At 47.4% G+C, this 19,151-nt stretch overlaps 1 protein-coding gene across 4 annotated transcripts in view; it reads right to left on the reverse strand.

The window, feature by feature from the left end:
* LOC141231989 (3 beta-hydroxysteroid dehydrogenase type 7-like) overlaps positions 1-19,151 on the reverse strand; it is a 217,105-nt gene that overhangs the window by 149,218 nt on the left and 48,736 nt on the right. The window lies entirely within an intron of this gene.

Genomic DNA, 19,151 nt, shown 5'->3' on the forward strand with positions numbered 1-19,151 from the left:
GAAGGAAATTAAGAAAATAAAGAAAGCGGGGAAACCAAGTAAAAAGAAAGAAAAAAGTGCCGTGCAGGTGAAGGAAAAGATGAAAAACCCCAGAATGGTGGCTGGCGATTCCAGAATGGTGGATGGTGGGAAGTTAAACGACAGAAAAGAAGAATTCAGTACCTTAAAAGTGAATAGTGACGTAAGGGCCAGAATGGTGGGTGGTGGTGTGTTTCCCAAAATGGCGGACAGCAACGTGGTTCCCAAGATGGCGACGACTGTGTGTCCGAGGAGAGATTCAACCCATCGTGGGCGTGTTAAGAGACCAAGGGCGCGAAGATGGTGAGTATGACCCACCAGACGACCTCCCCTCACAAGGTATTCCAGAACCAAGATCCAGCCCAGGAGAGGTGGATCCATACGGAAGAAGGCGAGCACTAGGAGGAGAGAAGCCTCACCTGGTAAGAGACGACGAGATCAGTGGGTGCAGCGAGAGGAGGAGACCGCCGCAAAGGTGGAGTTTATCGAGCGGGAGACGCACCGGAAGTGACATTCTGCTTCCAGCACAGCAAGCGTGTTGGCGTGTTGTTGGAGCTGCCATCGCTACACACCATGAGTCGCACCGTGTGTTTTACTAAGGGATCTGAGAACATGGATTGTACCTCGGATGAGGAGTTCATCTACTTGACAATCCCTTGGACCGCAGCCAGGAACGTTTTACTGGAAGAGGAGGAAGAGGTCCCAATGTTGGCCGCAGCACACTGGGAGGCCATACCGTGACCGGAGCTGGGTCTGTTGCAGCACGAGATCAGTGTGACCTACTGGACCAAGATAGACGGGGAGGACAGGATTCCGCCATTAGAGTGGATCAGAGAGTCAGGTCGGTGCACTCCCCCTGGGCCACCTGCATCCCCATAGATGGCCGAAGAGGAAGAGGAGCTTCCCCCTCCCTCCTTGCTTCCCCTGAGAGCTCCCATCACGCTGCCAGTCCCCGTTCCACGGCCTGCCCCTACAGCTCGGCCTGCTCCTATCCCGCTGCCAAAACCCGAGTCTCAACCATGGTCCACGCCCAATGAGTTTGACTGAGATAATAGGCGCTGGGACCCCCCTACCTGCCTATGGTCTTCCCCCCTCAGCTTCCGCTGGCCACAGGAGCTACCGGACGTGGTGGAGGAGTGCATGCAGGCTGACGCACTTGCGAGGGAATGGCTGTCGGGCCGAGGCAAGCTCAGTTCGAAGAGCAGTGCATCGAGGGGAGGGTGGTGGATTTCAACATGATAAGAGGATTCGGCTTTATAAAAGAGCAAGGAACAGGCGATGACGTATATGTGAACTGCACTACGGTTAAGAGAGACACCTTGCCGTATGAAGGTCTGGTGTAGGAAGGGCTGGTATGCGGTGGGTGTGATGGGAGACCGCTCGCTGGGAAGAGGAGGCAGCATTTGAGTGGGCGCAACGTCACCAGTGGCAGCATCTACCCCCGTCTACACCAGCCCTCTGATACCCAGAAGCCATCTCGGACCGTGGAGACGGGGCACCCATACCACAGAACCAGGAACTTTCACTCCGGCCTCAACTCAACCCCGGGAGGCTGGAGCTTCAGCATCAGCAGCACCCCCAGTGGCCGTCTCAAGTGTCTACATTAAAAACGCCACGAATGTGGTAATGACCGGGACTGACTTCCAAGAAGTAGACAAAGGGAGACAGAGATACATCGATGCCCCGTGGAAGTGGGATTGTCCTCCCTCTCCTAACACCTGGGTCCGGCTGCTCCAGAAGGACTACTTCAGATGACTGAGGAAGTGAGTTTTGTTTTTATTTTCCGGAAGCCGTTCCATGTGGCCGAGTTTGAGGCCAGTCTAAGCTACAAGCCTCCACTTCTACTGTCCGGGACAGTGTTCCTGTTTTCCCTGAGTGGCCGTTGCCACTTGCAGCATTATACCACCTGGAGGCTTGTTGCCCTGCTGCCAAGGACACTGTATTCTCCACACGAACAGTGGGCACTGCAGTCGGGCTATTCTGTAATAGTCCACTATGTTCTAAGAGACCAGGATGTCATTCATGGGAGAAGAGGTTTGGATAAGTTTAGAAAAAAAAAAAGTTTAATAGTATGTTCATATAAGTAGGATGGTGTCATGGGTGTGTCAGAGGTGACAGACAGGTGCCCTGCAGTTGGTTGCAGGAGATCTCTACATTTGACATTACAGACTTATTTTTAGAGGCTGGCTGTCTCTAGGACCTAGCGACTACCTCCCTCTGGCTAATTAGCTCCCTGGCTTGGGTGTATAAATACCTGGTGTGTCTGAGACGGAGGTGGCGGTGATATTCATTACTACTTTTGAGGCTTTAGCAAGAGAAGTACTTCGTCCTCTCTGGAGCTTGTGGCCATGTGCGCATTTGTCTGGAGTCTTCTAAAGCTAAGAAATCGTGCACTCGTGCGGTGATTGAAGAGCCAATATAGGGATGGTAATTGAGACAGGGTGACACTAGACCAGAGCAGGAGGTCTAGTGTCTGGGCTCCCTTTTCCTCTTCTCTCTGTGTTGCACTAAGTCTTTCCCACACCTTGCATGACAGATGGTCGGGGACGACCAAGTAAGTAGGATGGTCGGGGACGACAAAGTTCTGTAGTGGGGGCATGTAGGCGGCTGCTGGGTGATGAAGACTTCGAGTCAAGAGGGGTTGGAGAGTTATGGAAGAATTGCACAGTAAAAGTGAGTCTGTTAACCCGGAAATACGATCTGTCTTGCTTGAAGTTAGTGTTGGTTCCATGAACAGTGTATCAGTGAGTACAGCAAGTCCTCCATTGCAGCACACACTCTGGTCTCAGTCCTTAATAGTAGAGAGGGTATTGGACGAAAAAAAGATAGTTCCGGCACACAGCGTGATGGTAGCGACCCTGTGTGCTCCCGTCTACACAGCTAAAGGGCTGGATATGGCTTGAGGGCTGTAAAATGCCCAGATCTGTGTTAGATGGATTCCAGCAACACCAAAATGTCTGCAAAGGGGGCTTTCCTCTTGGAAATTCAGTGGATATGTGAAAACTCATTAATGGCCACTGATTGGCTGCAGCGCTCCTGGAACATAATAATGATCAATATAATTGAAATAGCGCTAGTGCAAGGGTTGGGTAAAATGTATATGTTGCAAAAAGAAAAGTGTGAGACCTAACCACACCATTTAACAATGATATCATCAGCAGTATTTATCTCTGCTGACTTCACTGCGACATTTGTACTATGATAAATGCCCCATTGGAGAATAACCTAAAATTACAAAATGTGCCCTGAAGTAAGAATTGTTATAAAATAAAGAAATTAAATACATTTCCTACTGAATTCCGTGTCGTTCCAGAACCACAGCTACGGTGGTTCCTGTTGATTCTGCAGTCACCTGACCACTGCAGCTAATCAACAATCATATATCAAACATCAGTGATGTTAGGTGGGCTGTGCTGAGGGAAATGAGGAGCCTTGGAGCTTCAGATAATGTTTTTATTAGTATCAACGTGTTTCGGCGCCGGACAGGTTTCTTTCATAAGGTAAACCAACCATAATCAAAGTGATTGTTTTCTGAACTTGTGAGAGGCGCTGGTACGACTCCAAAATGCATTGTTACTAATAAAAAACCTTATCTGAAGATCCAAGGCTCCTCACTTCCCACAGCGCAGCTCACCTAACGTGATTATCTCCATTCTGGTAAATACACATCTGGAAGATATCTCCTCCACCCACGAGACAGCAACGGATATTCATGCTTAAAAAGGTGTGCATTCACACAACACCAACAGATGAGCGCAACCACCCCTTCAGTCTTTATAGATGGTACTGCTCTATTTTGTGTGCTTTTGACCCTCTCTAGAGTTCTTCCAAACATTAGTGATGGTAATTTTGGATCTTTTTGGTGATCAGAATAATTTGGCTCAGCTACCAAAATGAGCTGGTTCTTTTGGATCCCAAATAGCTCCCTATTAAACAGTTTACGCATGGTAAACTATAAAATTATCCAGTATTTTAACAGGTAAAGGATGAAATGCTGCAACAAATTAAAAATGCAGCAAATAATAATAGGGTCCTTATTATGGGTGATTTTAACTATACAGACCTTCAATGGGACACAGAATCGTCCAGTTGTGCTAGAAGCTGCAAGTTCTTATCCACAGTTCAGTACAACTAGCTCTCTCAGCTGGTAGATGAACCAACCAGGGGAGGTAATCTGCCAGATCTGGTTATGTGAAATAGACCAGATACAATTTCAGATTTACAGGTCCGGGAGCATTTGGGAAGCAGTGACCATAATATGGTATGTTTCAATGTTATATTCAATAAAACATTTTAAAAAAGAAATGCAAAAACCTGGAACTTTAGGAAAGCTGATTTCAACAAATTAAGGGAAGAGCTTAATCGTGTAGACTGGGACTGTTAGAACCCTCCTGTTAGTTTTTTCTATCTTGTGTTTTGCGGTCACGTAACCATCTGCCTATATATTCCAGCTCCGCCCTTCTGGCTTTGCTGGACTTCAGTGTTGTTTGACTGTTTTGCTAGCCTGGTGTTTCGGTGCCTTTCTCTGTCAGTTTGCTTGGTCCTCTGGGACCTCTAGTACTTTTTGTCAGTTTGTCTTTTGTGTTCTACAACAAATTCTGTTTAGGAGGTGTCCTGTTTTTGTCCCAGTCCTTAGTTCTTTTAGGGACCCCTCCCTTAATTCTATAGGTCTTCGTTCAGACTAGCCGAGGACGAAGGCGGGTCTGTTCACTAGGAACAGGCAGCCCACTACATCGTAGGGATTCAGCTTAGTCTTACTGTAGGGACAGCTTTCCCCTATCTTTCCTTAGTTCTTTTGCAGATCATAACAGGGACCATGTCATGGTAGCTGGGGATACTGAACGTAAGTGGGGTATGTTTAAGGAAATACTGCTGGAATTCTGTAGAAAATTTATACACTCTAGTAATAAAATGTCCAGGAATAAAAAGAAACCATTATGGATAAATAAGACAGTTTAATAAGACAAAAACAAAGGGTATTCAAAATCTTGAAGGTCGCGAATACAGAAATAGCATTTCAGGACTATAAAGATCTAAATAAGAAACGTAAAAAAGAAGCAAAGCAAAACAAAGCTAGCAAAATGATCTACAGAACAACAAATCACCAGCAACATTAAAATAGATCTCAAAATTTTTAATAAATGCATCAATGCCAAAAAGAAAAGATCAGATGGTATTGACTCCTAAAAAAATGATAATAACAAGATAATTATAGAGGACAAAGAAAAGGCTGATATATTCAACAGGCACTTTTCATCCATGTTCACCAACGAACCCTCTGTTCCAGGGATCTTTCAACAGGGCAAAAATCAAAGTTAACCATCTGATATAAGTAGTTTAACACAAAAAGTGGTATACTTGCGTCTGAGCAAATTAAACATTGACAAATCTCCCGTCCCAGATGGCATTCTTCCATGGATACTGAGGGAATTGAGCTCATTAATTGACATACTGCTGTATCTCATATTCTTAGACTCTCTTGTAACAGGGGTAGTGCCATAGGATTGGAGGATAGCTGATATGGTACCGATATTTAAGAAAAGTAAGAAGGTGGATCCAGTAAGTCTGACATCGGCAGTGTGCAAAGTTTTTGAGGGCATCATAAGAGATGGCCTGCAGAGTTATATCACAGAGAATAATATAATAAAAGATAATCAGCACGGATTCATGAAAAATAGGTTGTGTCTAACCAACATGTCGGGGTTCTTTGAGGAGGTAAGTGCAAATCTGGATGTTGGTAATGCGGCTGATGTGATTTATCTGGACTTTGCATAGGCATTTGATACTGTACCACATAACAGCCTTATGCTGACGCTACAGAAGCAAGGACTTGGGGGAACTATATGCAGCTGGGTAGGGAATTGGCTAAATGATAGGAAACAAAGAGTCGTCATAAATGGCACGTTCTCTAAATGGGATAAAGTCATCAGTGGGGTACTGCAGAGATCTGTGCTAGGACTGATTATTTTGACCTCTTTATTAATGACCTTGTGGATGGGATTGAGAGTAAAGTGTCAGTCTTTGCTGACTACACCAAACTATGTAGGATATTAAAATCACTAGAGATGAGCGAACATGTTCAAAAAACATTCTCCAATTTCAAATTCCGCATGAACGTTGCACATTCGGATTCGTGATCAGACACCCAAGCGGTTTTCCTTAAAATCTGCAAAAATCTGTAAAAGTGTGGGAAATTATTGTGTTTCCACTACAGTATTTTTTATCAATTTGGCTAGGATAGTGGTGCTGTATGATGAGTGGGGAGTACACCTTTGATGAGGGGAAGGGGTTAGGAGAGGTCAGAGGAGCGGCGTGCTGTTAATCTAATTTTTTTCCTTAACTTAATGTGTGCAGATTCCGGCAAGCCAATCAGGGCACAGGAACCATCCACAATGTCCAAACACAAGGGCTTCTGTCATTAGCTGCTGAAATCACATGTCCCTCTCCATATAAAGAGTGGACAAGTTGTTTTAGTGCCACTTTGTTAATATAACAGAGCAGAGAGGATGCTCCTGATGCTGTCCTGGTCCTGGATACTGAGAGATGTTAAATAGTTAGCTAGGCGGTTGCTTCTAAGTCAGATAGTTTAGATAGATAGGATCCTGTGTGGCTGGGAAATCGACCTTCCAGCAGATCAATCGTTTTTTGCTATTAGTGAGGTCCAGACAGAGACAGCAGGCCACATTTCAGCATAGAACACTGTTGTGACTTGCTTATATTGTGCTCCATGAAAGCACCTTTGAAGCTCTAATTTTTTCTGTTCCTACCATGCTACATTAAGCAAGCCATATCTGACCTTGTAATTCTTTTTCTCTGAGATTCAGCTGTATGTAGGGCTCCACAGTAAAAAAATCTAATTTTTTCTGTTACTATCGTGTTACATGCAGCAGGTCGCATCTCAGCTTGTAATTTTCTGGCGCATGCATTCTATTGTATCCAGGCCTCTTCCACAGTAAAAAATAGATTTTTTTCTATTACTAACGTGATACAGCGGTCCACATATCAGCTTATAATATACTTGCGCATATATTCTACTGTATCCAGACCTCTTCCACAGTAAAAAATCTAACTTCCTATGTTACTAACGTGATACAGCAGGCCACATCTCAGCTTGAAATTTTTTGGCGCATATGTTCTACTGTATACAGGCCTCTTCCACAGTAAAAAAATCTAATTCCTTCTGGTACTAATGTGATACAGCAGGTCACATCTCAGCTTGAAATTTTTTGGCACATATATTCTACTGTATACAGGCCTCTTCCACATTAAAAAATCTAATTTCTTCTGTTACTAACGTGATACAGCAGGACACATCTCTGCTTGTAATTTTCTGGTGCATATATTCTACTGTATCCAGGCCTTATCCACAGTAAAAAATGTAGTTTATTCTGTTACTAACGTGATACAGCAGGCCACATCTCAGCTTGATTTTTTTTGGCAGATATATTTTGCTGTATACAGGCCTTTTCCACGGTAAAAAAATCTAATTTTTTGTTGCTAATAGCGTGCTCCAACCATACTATCTGAGCAACATGAGTGGGAAAAAGCAAGGTCATGGTGGTATCCAGGCCTCTTCCACAGTAAAAAAAAATCGAATTTCTTCTGTTACCAACGTGATACAGCAGGCCACATCTCAGCTTGTAATTTTCTTACACATATATATTCTACTGTATCCAGGCCTCTTCCAAAGTAAAAAAATTTAGTTTATTCTGTTACTAACATGATACAGCAGGTCACATCTCAGCTTGAAATTTTTTGGCAGATATATTTTGCTGTATACAGGCCTTTTCCACGGTAAAAAATCTAATTTTTTGTTACTAATAACATGCACCAGCCACACTATCTGAGCAACATGAGTGGGAAAAAGCAAGGTCATGGTGGAAGGGAGAATAGGCTTGGTATTCATGGTGTATGTGGGGCTCTAGTGAACCAACACCGTCACGTCCTATCCAAAGACAACTGACAACTTCTGTTAATGGACGGGCTACTCCACTCACTTTCTTTGGCAGCTGCACAGCTCCAGTGGATGGCAAGCTCTTCATCAAGTGGCCTCTCCTCCTCTTTCTCCACCTCAACATCACACACAGTACAGTCCTCAGAGGTGGAATCTCAATTACGATTTTTTCCCCCCGTGTAACAACTCTCCAACCGCCCAGCTGACTGTAGGGAACCACAGATGGGTGACTCTGCTGAGCTGTTCACACATTTTATGCCATGGGCATCAGAGGTCTGCTCCAAAGATTCACAGACTTAAGAAGAGGAAAGCATCTGCCGATGCCCAAATTTTTGTTAGGTTGGATCCGAGGCAGAATGAAGTAGGGTCTGAGCAGACTACTGTGCTTTCAGGGCAGGGAGAGGAGCAGGGTGACTTTCAGACCGAGGAATGGGAGAACGATGGATGAAGATGATGTTGTAGATCCCACTTGGTGTGAACCCAGAGTCACGCAGCTGAGTAGCTCATCTGAGGAGGTGGAGGAGGAGGAAGACGAGGAGGTTACGTTGCGGCCTACTGCACAGACACAGACACAGAATTTTAAAACTACGATGAGCACTGCATTCTTAGCCAGAACTGTGGCTGTGGCCAGCAGCGATCGCGGGTCTGCAGCTCACAGGGGTGGCAAGGGTTGTCTATCCGGGGCAACCACATCTGCTGCTTCTTCCTCCTCCTGTGTCACTGTGCCAAGTGTTGTCACGCAGGTCTATAACCGCAGAGCCTCTACTTGTTTATCCACTCCAGTCAGGCTGAGTGAGAGCCCGTCAGCTGTAATGGAAGTGGACATGCCTGCTGTTTTTGCTTTATTGAGCACTCCACATCTTTCTCAATTCACCATAACATCTCCGTCTGCACCTCACTCACGGTCCACCAGTTTGTTGTGTTCACACTACTCCGCCCTCTCTCAGCACCGCAGCCAGCCATCAATCCTGCAGTTGTGGTCACGTAAAAGATTATTCCTCCTACACATGACAAAGCTGAGAAGTTGAATTCTACCATGTCCAATCTGTTGACCACAGACATGCTGCCTTTCTGCCTGGTGGATACAGATGTAGCACCCTGAGGATTCGGCTGCTACAGGGGTATTGCACCTCAACCCAGAGGTGTGATATTCCACTCCCGGGTAAGGATGGAGTGTGGATCTGAGCTCGGTAGGCTGCATGCACTACACACATCCCATTTCCGAGGAACAGGCCGACGGTACTCCCACTTAGAAATGTGCAGGTACGACCGAGTCTGTTCCTGGCTGGAGTGGGAGGGGGGTGGTACATCCCAAGTAGTGTAGGGGCAGATAGGGGGAGCAGCCTGGGTAAAGATAGGAGCTCATTGGGTGCTGGTCACCTGAGCTCACACATAGAGGGTGTATATAAGGTGGGCACCAACTAAGATCAGGGTCAGATGCAGAGAACAAGTCAGATGCAGAGAACAAGTCAGATGCAGAGAACAAGTCAGATGCAGAGAGAAAGTCAGGAGCAGAGGAGAAGAAAGACCCAGAGTGAGAGAGGAGAAGAGAGAGACCCAGAGGGGAAAACAGAGAGGACCCAAGATCCCAACTTAAATCCCCGGGTGAAGAGTCGGCAACAGGGTACCGGATCCCAAGCTGGTGGGGGCAGAAAACACACCCCAGCCAGAGACCGGAGACCGTGGGCAGCGTTTGTCACGGTCACCCATCACATCCACCCCGAAGGCACACCACATGAAGGGTCAGGGAACCCAGGGCCAAGGGTGTCCCAACAGAAGGCCCGAGGGAGCTGGACCTAGGTGGATCACTGGTGGGGACGGCCAGAGAACGGGACAGAAAGAGAGCTCAGGGCCACGCTCCGGACTTGTTTGGGGGTTGGCTGGATCCAGGACCTGGTGGACGCAGCACGGCTCGGGTGGTCACTAGCAGCTGGAGTGACCAGTACAACATCTGCAGTAAGTAAACACCCTTAACTGCACAACCCGACTCTGTCTTCACTGCCGTCTGCACTACACCACCACAACCCCCATCCTCTGCGCCTGTCCCCTCTGAGGCTATACCCCTCCCGTTGGGGGTTATCCCATCAAGCTGCGCACCCACCATCAGCCTCAGCGGACCCTGCTGCAGCGGCGGCCACAGTGACCGCAACACAACGGGTGGCGTAGTCGACATTAAGAACTTAATAACATCTGTAGGACTGCCACATACACTGAGCTTGACGCCCTGGGCACGGGGCCGGGTCACAGCCGCTCGGAGACTACAACCCCCCATCTGATCCGGTGCCGGGTATTCCCCTCAAAAAGGAATATGTCCCAGGGGGCGCGTCAACTTTGGCGTAGTCGGCAGGATTACGTGCCCGCAACACCCGGGTACTGCGTGCCTGAAGAAAAGTGCAAGTTTACCTCAGAAAGAAGTCTCCCGCCGGTTCCGGAGGGTCCACGCCATCGGACTCCATCACCAGTCGTTTCCCGCCGATTGTCCGCCATTTCCAACTTGTTCCCGCCATCTGCAGAGTTTCCCGCCACTGGGCGACGCTTCCCGCCAAAACCGCAGATTTCCCGCCTTGGAAGAGCAGCGGACGCCATTATGGGCGTGCCAAAGGAGGGCAAGAGGCCACCTCCCATCGTGGGCCAGGACAGAAAATGGCGCCAAAAGTGGAAACCGCCCCCACCAACAGAGACTGTGATGCTGGAGGTGTCTGTCAGCGTGAAAGAACTACCCCTGGAGCTGACAGTCACCGAGTTGCCCCGGGACCGCCGTCGAAGTGGGAGGAGACGAAAGAAAAGAACGAAGATGGGTGCCGCCTGGAGCAGTCTGGAGCGAGCGCACCCGGAGGCAAGAAGTCTAACGAGGAGTAGCGGAGAAGCTTACCCGGATATGGAGAAAAAGCAGAACAGCACCGGCCCGCTGGCCAGGAGTCTGCTAAAGACCGAGGAAGGAGAGCAGAGCAGCACCGGCCCGCTGGCCAGGAGCCTGCTGGAAGAAGAGCAGAGCAGCACCGACCCGTTGGTCAGGAGCCTGCTGGACACCACGACCCCACTAGGCCTAGTGGAGGTCCTTGCACAGCTCCCCCGAGACCGGGAGTGTGCACAGACTGCCCTGGAGGGCCTCGCACGGAGGATGGCCCGGGTACAGCGCGAGATACTGGCGGAGTGGAGCCGGGAGATGACCCAGCAAGCTGAGACCAGTCAACGGAGCACGCTACCCTGGAAGAGGAAGCAGACCGCCTCTGAGGGTGGCGCGGGAGGACCCAAGGCCGGAGACGGCGCCGAGAAGGGAGCCGAACGCATGGAGGCAGGTAAAGGGGACGCCTATACCCCAAGCCGAGAAACCGCCCACCTGCCCCAGCTCCCCGTCGCAGAGCCCGAAAGTCCCCCTGCTGTGCCCGTAGCCGCCATGTCACCGCTATGGACTAGGCCCCGACCGGAAGCCGCCGCAGCGACCCCTGTGACGTCACGCGCCTCGACCCGGAGCGTGACAAAGCAGGAAATACCACCAGCCTGGTCGCAAGGCCTAGTACCCCCGGGCGCCGCATCACCAACAGCGCCCCCTACCTCCGCGGAGCCTCCGGCCTGGCCGCAAGGCCAGGTAGCCCAGGGTGCCGCCGTCCTAACGGTGCCCTTCACCTTCCAGGTGCCCCAGGCCTGGCCGCAAGGCCTGGGCATCCCGGGCGCCACCACCACCGCGCCCGCGCCCGTAAAACCAAGGGTGCCACACCTGGGGAAGGACTTGTTCAGCCAGCTCACATGGCCGGACGGGCGGCCCTTCATCTGGCCCGAAGGATACCATGAGCTGGAACGGCAGCAGAAACTAAGACCCCTGGATGAACCCCTGATTCCGGCTCCGAAGCCCGTGGCACGGATCTCGCCCCCGCTAGCGGAAGCACAGTTTGAGTGGGACCCCACCGGAGAAGATCTAATGGGGTTCACTCAGGAAACTAGGGCAGCTGCAGCAGAGCGCGCTGAGTGTTGCCGACAGCAGCTCGAAGAGTTCGCGAGGGAGCGGAGAGAGAGGCGGGTCCGGGAACAACAGGCCCAAATAAGGAGCGCCGAGCAAAAGAGCCGGACCAGGAGGGACCCCCGTGCAGCGCACAGTCCCCGTACCACCGGGACTGTAATCAAGTTTAACCAGCAGCACGGGTGGGGCTTTATCAGAGACAACAACACCCTCGGCGACGTCTTTGTCACGCGCAGAGACGTGGAATCCCATCTGCCGGAGGGGCACAGAGGTCGTGACCTCTACATCGGAGACGAGGTCACCTTCACCCGGCACAAGTGTGCCAAAGGACCTTACGCCCTCCACGTACACCGCCTGACGGAGGAGGAGTTGCGGTGCGAGGAGGAGGAGCAAGAGGACCCGGACGGGTCTGAAGTTCAAAGAGCAGGAGGAAGACGCCGTTGAGTGCGGCAGAGCAAGTGATGTAAATAGTTACCCGACCGGGTACCAAAGAAACTGTTGATACATATATATAGTCCCCGTTGGGACCAGCAAGTGTGAACTGTTTACCCGTTAACCCCTTAATCCCACAGGCTGAGGACTGTAAGCAGCCATTCCCTTCCCTCTACCTGGCCGAGGACTGAGAGCGGCCAACTTTCCCCTGTATATAGTTGCGCTTCCTAAAGCGCCCCCTACCGGTTTTATAGGAAAACCAGTTTTTCTAAGAGACTGTCGCACTTTTCCCGGACACACGTTGCACAGTGTCCGGAGGAGGAACCTGAAACAAGAAACGACTACGAGAATGTTTATATGAAAAGTTTTATATGATGTTTTATATGTTTATGTTTATGAAAAAAAAAAAATGTATGTTTTGGTGTTTTTGTCTTTACAGCCCGAGGGCGTGCTGTGATTTACCAGGGGGGAATGTAGCACCCTGAGGATTCGGCTGCTACAGGGGTATTGCACCTCAACCCAGAGGTGTGATATTCCACTCCCGGGTAAGGATGGAGTGTGGATCTGAGCTCGGTAGGCTGCATGCACTACACACATCCCATTTCCGAGGAACAGGCCGACGGTACTCCCACTTAGAAATGTGCAGGTACGACCGAGTCTGTTCCTGGCTGGAGTGGGAGGGGGGTGGTACATCCCAAGTAGTGTAGGGGCAGATAGGGGGAGCAGCCTGGGTAAAGATAGGAGCTCATTGGGTGCTGGTCACCTGAGCTCACACATAGAGGGTGTATATAAGGTGGGCACCAACTAAGATCAGGGTCAGATGCAGAGAACAAGTCAGATGCAGAGAACAAGTCAGATGCAGAGAACAAGTCAGATGCAGAGAGAAAGTCAGGAGCAGAGGAGAAGAAAGACCCAGAGTGAGAGAGGAGAAGAGAGAGACCCAGAGGGGAAAACAGAGAGGACCCAAGATCCCAACTTAAATCCCCGGGTGAAGAGTCGGCAACAGGGTACCGGATCCCAAGCTGGTGGGGGCAGAAAACACACCCCAGCCAGAGACCGGAGACCGTGGGCAGCGTTTGTCACGGTCACCCATCACATCCACCCCGAAGGCACACCACATGAAGGGTCAGGGAACCCAGGGCCAAGGGTGTCCCAACAGAAGGCCCGAGGGAGCTGGACCTAGGTGGATCACTGGTGGGGACGGCCAGAGAACGGGACAGAAAGAGAGCTCAGGGCCACGCTCCGGACTTGTTTGGGGGTTGGCTGGATCCAGGACCTGGTGGACGCAGCACGGCTCGGGTGGTCACTAGCAGCTGGAGTGACCAGTACAACATCTGCAGTAAGTAAACACCCTTAACTGCACAACCCGACTCTGTCTTCACTGCCGTCTGCACTACACCACCACAACCCCCATCCTCTGCGCCTGTCCCCTCTGAGGCTATACCCCTCCCGTTGGGGGTTATCCCATCAAGCTGCGCACCCACCATCAGCCTCAGCGGACCCTGCTGCAGCGGCGGCCACAGTGACCGCAACACAACGGGTGGCGTAGTCGACATTAAGAGCTTAATAACATCTGTAGGACTGCCACATACACTGAGCTTGACGCCCTGGGCAAGGGGCCGGGTCACAGCCGCTCGGAGACTACAACCCCCCATCTGATCCGGTGCCGGGTATTCCCCTCAAAAAGGAATATGTCCCAGGGGGCGCGTCACAGACACTTTCCGAAAACTGATGGCCATCGCAGTCCACCAGTACCAGTTGCCCAATCACCATTACTTCTCTAAGAAAGCTGTGTCTGTGCTACATCAGCATGTTGTAGACAACATCACCCGTTCCTTGTCAAAATCTTTGTCTGCTAGGGTGAATTTCACCACTGACACCTGGACGAGTAAGCATGACCAATGGTGTTACATCCTGTTGACTGGGCACTGGGTGACTCTGGTGGCTGTGGGGGCAGGCTGCTCCACACATCTTGTAATCCCCAAGGCTTGCAGGACAAAGCTCTGTATTTAACACTTCCTCCACTGCTTCAGCCTCATCCACCTCTTCTAGGGCCTCCACCTGCTCCCTCAACCTCTGCCTTAATGAGACATGCATTCCAACTGAGCAGAGGGAAACCCCACCACCTCCGTACTGCACAGTCAGGGCTCACTGCAAACAGGCTGTGTTAAAATTAATATGCCTTAGAGATCGCAGTTATACAGCTGAAGAGTTGTGGACAGCTATCCAGGCCGAGTTTGAGCAATGGCTGTCTCTGCTCAACCTGGAGCCAGGGAAGGCCATGTGCGATAACGGTGTGAACCTGGTGGTGGCCCTATGCCGGGGCAAGCTCACACACGTGCCTTGCATGGCTCACATCCTCAACCTGGTGGTACAGCAATTTCTCTCCTACTATCCCGGCCTGGATGTGCTGCTACAGAAAGCACGGAAGCTGTGTGCTCACTTCCGCCATTCGCACCCCTCAGGTCATCGACTTGCCAGTTAAGATGTGAATGTTGTATAAAATCCAAAGCCACAAGGATATCTATTCCAAAAGAAAGTGAGATGAAAAGCGAAAGACCACTTGATTTGGTGCATACTGACGTATGTGGACCCATGAAAGTGACTACATCAGGAGGCAATAGATGCATGTTGACTTTTATAGACGACTACTCAAGATACACAGTCACATACTTGATTAAGAACAAAAGTGAAGTTTTTGATAAACTTGTAGACTATGTAACAAGATCAAGTAACACATTTCAAAGGAAGCCAATTGTCATCAGAAGTGATAATGGAGGTGAATTTACAGTCACAGAATAGAAGACTACTTAAGACAAAATGGAATAGAACACCAGAAAACTGATCCATATACACCTGAACAAAATGGAGTAGCAGAAAGGAAAAACAGAACTCTAACAGAAATGATAAGATGTATGCTGACGGATTCCAAACTACCAGAGAAATATTGGGGTGAGGCAGCAATGACAGCTACATATCTACAGAACCGACTTTTTTCCAGAAAACTGACGAAAACTCCATATGAACTGTGGCAAGGTATGAAACCAAGTGTCAATCATTTAAAAGTTTTTGGATGTAAAGTTTTATATTCATTCCAACAGAAAAACGTTCCAAACTTCAAAACAGATCCATGGAAGGAATATTTGTTGGATATAGTGAAAATTGCAAAGGATATAGAATCCTAGATCCCAAAACAGACAGAGTTACGGTGAGTAACAGTGTGACATTCATTGAAGATTTAAATGAAGACATTATGATTTCAGTTGAAACAAAAAATGAGAAAAACAATAGTGATATAACTGAAGAAATATCTGATGAGAAAGAAGTAGAAATTAATGAAGAACAAAATACTGAAAGTGAAGAATCACAACTACAAACAGACACAGAACCAAGACGTTCAATGAGATAGAACAAAGGAAAACCACCAAAACGTCTCTCATACAAGACAAGCATAAGAAAAATCTATGAGCCTACCTCTTGGGAAGACATATCTAAACTTCCTGAAGAAGAAGCTAATAAATGGATAGAAGCAACAGAAACAGAAATTAAATCCATGCATGATTCAAATACATGGACACTAACAGATTTACCAGAAGGAAAAAAAGCCATAGGATGTAAATGGATTTTTAAAGTAAAATACAAAACAGATGGCACAGCTGAAAGATACCGAGCAAGACTCGTAGCTAAAGGGTATTCTCAAAAATATGGAGAAGACTATGATGAGACATTTGCTCCAGTTGTCAAACACACTACAATAAGAACTTTACTTACAGTTGTAGCAATGAAACAGATGGAACTGAGTCATCTGGGTGTAAAGACAGCTTTTCTGAATGGAGATTTAACAGAAGACATTTACATGGAACAACCTCCAGGATTCAAAGATGAAAGAAATCCAAACAAAGTTTGCAAACTACAGAAAAGCATATATGGTTTAAAGGAAGCAGCTAAAGCGTGGAATGACAAAATCACGGAAGTACTTACAAATGAAAAATTTCAAAGAAGCAAAGCTGATCCTTGCTTATACACAAAAAGGATGATTAATAGATGGATTTATGTACTCATATATGTAGACGACATTTTGATTTGTTTTAAACAAGAAAGGGATAAAGAAAACATTCTAGAAATCCTGAAGCAACATTTCGAAATCAAAGACTTGGGAAATGTAAAACAGTACCTAGGAATACAGGTAGAAAGAAAAGAAGACGGAAGTTTCCTACTGAATCAAAATCGCATGATTCAAGACATAACAGAAAAATTTGGATTAAAGGATGCAAAAACAGTAAAGTCTCCAATGGAAACTAATTATCTCAAAAAGATGAACAGTGAAAAAAATATTCTACCAAATAATGAAGAATACAGAACAGCAATAGGAAAACTACTGTATCTAGCAACCGTTACAAGACCAGACATCGCAGCAGCAGTAGGAATCCTGAGTAGAAAGGTATCAAAACCAAATAAAGCTGATTGGAATGCCGTGAAGAGAGTAGTGCGTTATTTGAAAGGAACTAGCAATGTTAAGCTGAAATTACCCACAAGTGATAATTGCATTTTAACAGGATATGTTAATGTAGATTGGGCTGGAGATCCAACTGACAGAAGATCTACCAGTGGACATATTTTTTTTCTCTCAGGTGGACCAATAAGCTGTACAAGTAAGAAACAGTCAATTGTGACACTGTCTTCAACAGAAGCAGAATATGTTTCCGCAGCACATGCGAGTCAAGAAGTACTGTGGTTAAGACAATTGTTGACAGAATTAGGACAACCACAGTGGGAACCAACAAAACTGAAAGAGGACGTCTTGTCTTGTTCTTGCTCAGATGGAAAGAGTCAATCTAAGAACCAAGCATATTGATGTGAAATATCATTTCTTGAGAGATCATCAGGAACAAGGAGTCTTGAAGTTAGAGTATTGTCCTACTGAAGAAATGACAGCAGACATCTTCACAAAGGCGTTGAATGCTGATAAACACTAGAGACTAATAAAAAAGTTGGGTTTGATTGAATAAGTCCTTACTGTTGAGAAAGGGTGTTGGCATATGCAACAGATTAGAACTTATTATAAGTGAAAGGAGGACTTTATACTAACCAGACAGCAGATGGCGATAGTGTGTATAGTTATATGCTTGCTGTAAATGTGGGAGAAAGCTCTCAATTGTTGGTTGTTCTTACTTCCTGTGTTTTTCTTTTCCTTTCCTGAATGTGTTATGTCAGCAGCACACGGACTGTGTGACACTGAATTGTATCTCATGTTTATCCAGTATGAAGTAAATACTGTTTACTCAAGATATCTTGCTGATTGAAGCTCTCGTAAGTACAGCGGTGACTGTAAGAAGATGCACTCTGCGACACTGATTGGGTCTCCATCTGGTGGATTGGCTGTAGTGGAAGAGGTGTTGGTCCCCATTATACCATTTCTACTCTAGTGAAATTGATGCCACTTTGGTGGTGTCTGCCCCTAACTTAGGGAAATGTGGAGACTAGCGATGAGCGAGCCTTAAAATGCTCAGGTAATCGTTGCTTGAGTTGAGCGAATTGGAATGCTCGACCCGAGCAACGAGCCCAATGTAAGTCAATGGGAAACTCAAGCATTTTTCCGGCTGTCCCTCCCCCCCAGGAGGTCTGCAGGGGGCCTAAAAATTGCCGACATCGATGGGAAGAGTGCTGAAATGACATGGAAACAGCATGGGGATGACCCCTGGAAGCATCTCTGACTCCCAGCTCACTGCTGTGAACAATGTTGTCAGAGTATTATGCCACTTTTATGAGTTCACAATAAAGCATACAAAAACTAAACCAAAATGGATTTTCCTGGGAAAAATGTTAAGGAACATCCTTTCCAGGGTAATGACTTGTATATAAGGCAAAATAAATAACCAAAAACAAAAATGATCCTCCACACCTTGGGCTATGTTCACACGTAGCATTTTTGATGCATTTTTGTACTTTTGCATTGCTTTTAATGGTGAATAATACATTCACCGGTAAATGTCATTTTAATATTTTACTACCTTATCTTCCCATGTGGTGTGTGACAAATGATCAGACGCATCTTGTTTCATTTATGAAGGAGGGACTCTGAAAGTCACAAAGCCTATTTTTATAGGGCCATCAGGCGGCCCTTCCTATTCTTAAAGGGCCAGCAGTTGGCCCTCAATATTGTTAGAGGGCCATCAGCCGGCTATGCTTTGTTATTCCCATTATTAAAGAGTGGGTCTCCTATACTGTTATTGCGTATGCAGTGACTTCAAGGGTTGCCAAAAATTTGGACGCACCCCAATTCTACTTTGAAGAGACAGAGGAGGGCCTCAGTAAAAAAAAGTCCCCATTATAAAGAAATGGGTCTCCTATAGTGGTAATGCCCATGAAGTGACTGCAAGGGCTGCCTAAATTAGTGAAATACCCCAATACCAATTTGAAGACACATAGAGGTGGGCCTCAGTAACGACATGTTCCCATTAGAAAGGAGCAGTTCTGCTATACAGTTATTGCGTATGCAGTGACTGCAACGGCTGCCTAAATGTAGGAAAAACCCCAATACAAATTTAAAGGCACATAGAGGTGGGCCTCAGTAACAAGATGTTCCCTTTAGAAAGGAGCGGTTCTACCATACAGTTATTGCGTATGCAGTGACTACAACGGCTGCCTAAATTTTGGAAATAACTCAATACCAATGTGAAGACACATAGAGGTGGGCCTCAGTAACAAAATGTTCCCATTATAAAGGAGCAGGTCTCCTATACTGTTCTTGCATATGCAGTGACTGCAAGGGCTGCCAAAAATTTGGAC

The sequence above is a fragment of the Phyllobates terribilis genome, unplaced genomic scaffold, assembly GCF_046119375.1.
Source record: "Phyllobates terribilis strain yellow unplaced genomic scaffold, ASM4611937v1 Scaffold_2__4_contigs__length_985480577, whole genome shotgun sequence".
NCBI classification, from domain to species: domain Eukaryota; kingdom Metazoa; phylum Chordata; class Amphibia; order Anura; family Dendrobatidae; genus Phyllobates; species Phyllobates terribilis.